We start from the raw sequence: 6,000 nt of genomic DNA on the forward strand, positions 1-6,000 counted from the left end.
GTGGAATTACGGTAAATTTCCATAAGGGTCACAATCTAAATACTGATAAATAATAACATCTGAAAACTAAACACTATCTGAATTGGTCTAGTCTAAAAAGCCTCTGACTGAACTGCCTAAATGAGGAGTTGATGTGACAAGCCCCCAACTAACTCTAACTACTAAACTAATAATAAACTATTAACTAAAATAAAAGCATGCCGTCAATATATGAGGATTCACTACTGAAATTTTTGTTGATAGTCCGGGATGCTAAGTACGGTCAGGAGCCCGTGCGTCTTAACCTATGATATAAAACATCATAGTGCAAAGAGAAGGTATGCGTCGGTATATTGAATGTGCTGGTATGCTATGTGAGATAGGCTGATATACATGGGTTCATATGCATGAACAAAGACTAGCTGAGTAACATTGACGTAACTGAATGAGCGTACATTCATGAATACATAAACTGTAACTTACATCATGCTAACACTACATACTGAGCTCTGAATACTGATTGACTGATATCTGAGTTTACTGATACTGTATTACTGATAATTGAATGATTATTTCTAACAGTCCTGATTCTGAAGAACTAAATTGAGTTCTATAGGGAGATTGAAACTGAAAATGAAACTATGAGAGGTAATCATATAATCGATATGCCCCAAATCTAAGTTGATAAGGGTTCAAATTATGACCCCAGTTGGAAGGGTGATAGTACCGTTCCATGGGTACTAACACTAGTTGTAGATTTATTCATAATCTAGCAGGTGACCTTTGAGATTAATTCTAGCAAGTGGGTGATCCCGGAGAATGTCAGTCCTATGTAACAGGTGATATCTCATAACCTACGCTGGCTATATAGTTCTGGAACTTAGGGACTGATTCTAGGTACCCTATCTTATCTAATGGGTGCACCCCCATCCCTAGGTTCACTCGGTGCTAAATCCTACTACCAACTAAATAGACACTGAACTAATTTCTAAACTGTACTAGGCTGGAGTGAACTATTACTGATCGCGTTAACTGACTGAACTAGACTTAGTTCACTGTGTTCTGTAACTAACTGAGTTTACTGAGTACAATTGACTGACTGAGTACTATGATTTAGTTACATAACTGAGACTGTTCTACAACTACTATAACCTTAGCTAAATAGCTAGATTTTTTTTGGTATTGAGTACCCCAGGACCCGATAGCATAAAAATAAACGTAGAAAGAACTTAGAGGCATAATAATATTTACTTAGAAGCAATCCATTTAGTTTACACATTTTGTCAAACACTTGATATACATGAGCTTATGCATGAGTGAAATCACGTAACAACTTGTCATACTTTTAACTAATCAATTCACATAAGCATTTTAACGAACACTTAGGAGATATAAGATTATACATCTGCTAGCATGTCATGATTTGCCCATTTAATTCACTTGGGAAATTTATCAAAAACTTGAGGAACATAATCTATACGCATGATACTAAATAACATATACGCCTCATGATTTTAAATCCCCAACTTACAATTTCAAGGGCTTAAACATGAATTCACTAATACCACACACATGTCAAATAAATTTACATGAATCTTGTACTAAATCATGTATTAGAATCCCAAATAACATCATAATCATAAATACAATCAATTTAACATGAAATTCATGAAAGAAATCAACTTGTAAATTTAAAAGAGGATCTTGAACTCTAAGGTTGGAACGAAGCACTTGGATAAACACCTAACATACCTTGATGCTTGAATTTGTTATAATTGATGGTGAATATCTTGGATCTTTATCTTGACTTTGATGGGTTAGGGTTTGTGTCTTGGGAAAATTTGAGAGAAAGTGAGTTTATTTTGTTAATTAAGGGCTGAATTTCACGTTTTAGGGGCTGATTAAGGGTGGAAATATGACCCAAATACCCCTCTAGATGCTGCTTTTAATGGCTGAAAGCGTGACCAGTGACGCGCAGCCCAACATGCCGCATCGATGAAATCGATGCTATGGCCAACATTGCGCATTAATTCTACATTGGTTCACTAGAATTTGACACTAGGAGCTGGGAAAAACATTTACCAATGTGATAGTAGGCACGGCGCATTGAGATGGAAATGATTCACTGGTTTAGACTCCCAAACTTGATTCAAATTAGGTCTAAAAATTTCAAAACTTGTCTGGGGACACCTACTGACATTCCTGATCATGGATAAACAAGAAAATCAACATTTAAAGGCGATATGGATTGTGAATAATATTGCCAACTTATTAAGGCAAAAATAATTCTGAGTATAAACAGTTAGCTTAAATTTCTAAGTCAGGGACCTCTTTTAAAGCTTTAACGGAATGAGTTAAGCTTAGAATTTTATCGGGTCTTACAATATCTCCCCCTTAGGAATATTCGTCCTCATATGAGGCTGACTAAGCTGAGAAACACTGATAGACTAAGCTTACACACTGAACATGCATATCTAATGCATGGAAAACCTAACTGAAACTACTGATAAGCTAATTTTTCAAACTAAACATGCATATCAGTTGCATGAGTACATCACTGAACTGATTCATGAATGCATGCCTGAATATGCAATGGTAATGGATTCTAAGTTTAAAACTATAACTGAATATGAAACTAAGCCAATCTAAGGAAGATTGTTACCTTAAGGTGAGAATACTGATGAACCTGAGATCATTTACTAAACATGCATAAATGGGAACATGAGAACATAACTGACCCTGATACGTGATACATGAACTAAATATCATTAATTGAATTGAGCCCTTGAATTCATAGTTTATGGAAGACATTTTATCTTGAGATTCCACCTATGAGTACCCACTACTTTAAACTGTATTCGTTACGTGAAGAGAAGATGGAATGTTTAGGTCATGAAAGCCTGGGGGATTATAGTGCATCTCTCCCTGGGGACATTATGTCCCATGAAGAATGTTGACTTGGCTGAGATATTGAGGAAAAGCTGAGATGATGCATTAGTTATTTACGATCTGAATCATTACTACATATCAAGTATCTAAAACTGAGGCATCATACATGAACTGAGCTGAACTCATAAATACTAAGATGCTCTATCTTGGAACAATTATATTCACGAAACTTTGGATGGTATGACTGGGTGGAAAGATGGGGAAACTGTACGAGCTTGTCTACCTGAGTACTAAATTAAATTCCTTGCTTTACGAACTAACTCAAACAGAAAACTTGTACTCAACTAAAGCATTTCTTGTCACTCTTTCTATAAAGTTTTACTGACTTTAGGGAGTGAGGAATCTTTGCATGTCTGAACAAGATATTTGAATAAGAGATCACCATATGGCCAAAATTTTGTAACATGGAGAAAGGCCTACGAAACATCATCTAAGATAGAGTTACTAAGCCTTATGCACTACAACTACTAACTTGTAACCTTAGCCCCGTTTCTTAACTATTCCCTCAACTATAATTTCTACTTCCATACCACGTTTCACTTGAGGCTATTGAAAATATTTACATAGGAACTTATAACTCTACCTACTAAACTTTGAGATGGACTAAGTTCACCTACCATGTTCAACCCTACTCAAATCTACAAAATACTTTTAGCCATTTACACACAAATATGACATTTAAGCCTATCTTCATAACTACCACCTCGTGCATAACAAACATACAACAATCTTTCCTTATCATGAAACACTATGCAAAACATGACACTTTACTCAGGTCTGAGGAGTAGAATATCAATATCATGGATTTATCAAGAGGTAGAAACTGAGGATATAAATTTATGTGGCATAATCTTACTTTAGCTAATAATTGGGGGTGTAGCACGAATCATGGGAACTGAACATACTATAAAGCATGACATGAGTACATGAGTCATGAGTTGCATGACTAGAGTTTGGAGTTTCTTTATTTATGAACATGACTCATAAAACTGAGTGAACTAGAACTACTCTTACTAGGAATTGTAAGCGTACATGATTTTTGTTAATATCCATGAATATGGGCGATGATCATAAAGTTTACATATAAGGCATGGGTATTTATCGTGATAGCTAAAGTATAAAACTTTGTACTGATGTAAGGACGGGTTGGGCGTTAACCTATCCCAATGCTTTTCTACACATACTGACATTACTTCTAAAATCCTGAAGCCTAATTTGGTTACTGGTTCTAGCATCTCCCCTTTAGCTTAAAGTTGTTATTCTAAATCCGTGAAACACTTAATAAGCTTTAAATCTAACTGAAACCATGTTACTCTAGAGTCTGAGATAGAACTGAGAAGGGCTCTATTAATATTTCAGGTCTGACACCGACGTTGACAACTATATAGGAGTAACAAAAGAGTTAAAGCCATAGGATCTAACAAAGCGTGAACTTAAGGATGACAGACTCATAACGTACCCGTAATTAAATTAGGAGAAATTTCCTGATCATAGTGAGACTAGACAACAAAAAGTCTATTTGGGCGTTGCCTACTGGTGGCACTGGATGTAGCACCCTGCTAAATCAGGCGAACGGACTGAGCTGAAGGAAAATTGTACTTACCCTATTGACGCAAATATTTTCCCCTCTGAGAAATTACTCTACACTCACATATCCTGTGGTCTTTCATACCACATCCAAAACATACATCGTTACCAGCTCTACACATATCTAGGTATTGTCTACCACATTATTCGCAAAGCAGATGGGTAAGACCACTACTCACACAACCCTAGGTTTTGGATCCTGACGCCTCATCATGACTGCTATTCCTGAACCTTAGTACTGGCGCACTAGCTGAAGAAGGATCTAGGCATAAAAACTTCTGACTAAACTAAGAGCAATTACTACCCTCTGACCTTGGCTGAGCTAAACTAAAGTTACCCATTCTGGATCTCTTATTCTTTCTCTATCTTATCCTTAGCCTTATTATCTTTGATCTGCTGAGCATAGACTATAAGCCCAGACAAGTCTATTTTCTTAATCAACATCGTTGTTCTGCACTCTTTAACCACACTTTCAGATACCCCAGACATGAACTTGCTCATTCTGGACCAATTGTCTGCTACTATATGGGGAGCATGCCTGGCTATTTGATTAAACATAAGTGAATACTCTCTCACACTCATGTTTTCCTATTTCAATTTTATAAAATCTAACACCTTTGCTTCTCTCAACTCTAAAGAAAAGAATCTATCAAGAAAAGAAGTAGCAAACTCATCCCACTCTATGGGCTCTGCATTTTTACCTCTGTCTACCTTTTATTGCTTAAACCTTGTATGAGATACATCTTGTAGCTGACAGGCAGCTAACTCAGCACACTCACTGAAAGTCACTCCCATGATATCTGTGACTTTCTAAACCAGATCGAGAAACTTTTGTGTATCCTCTTTTGACTTAGATCCTAAGAATATGGGATGATTCATTTGGGTGAAGTCCCAAATCCTAGATGCAGCAGTATTTCACATAGGTTTGGCCTGAAAAACAGCTTGCCATTCATTCTAAGCTGCTATGGAGTTGGCTAGAGTCATGCATACAACCTGAATTCTGCATCGGAGACATGCTCATCCAGGGGACCTGCCTGAACGGGCTGCGGTGCTGATTAGTTCCTTGTTTTTCTTTCATTGCTCTTTTTGGGAGGCATGTTATATAAACGAAAGAAAGAAATCATTTAGACTGAGAGTTTAACTTGAACTCATGATCACTCATATGACATGAATACTGAAAGAAGGGAAACTATTCGTAAAACATCTTATAGCTTTCTATCCGTAAGTGTGGTGTGCTACATACCCATGCACAAGACTCTACTTGATGTGGCTTTAAAACTTCTTAGGACTCTGCTGAACCTTAGGCTCTGATACCATGTTTGTAACACCCCGAGTCTGTATCTTGAACACTATACGGTGCTAGTGACCCCGAAGGTACACCAGCTAACCCATGACTTATATCTGCTGTGAGTACTGAATAATACTAAAATAAATGCAGAGTTAGGCTGTATTTCCATAAGGTTCACAGTCTAAATACTGATAAAT

The sequence above is a fragment of the Capsicum annuum genome, chromosome 7 (assembly GCF_002878395.1).
Source record: "Capsicum annuum cultivar UCD-10X-F1 chromosome 7, UCD10Xv1.1, whole genome shotgun sequence".
NCBI classification, from domain to species: domain Eukaryota; kingdom Viridiplantae; phylum Streptophyta; class Magnoliopsida; order Solanales; family Solanaceae; genus Capsicum; species Capsicum annuum.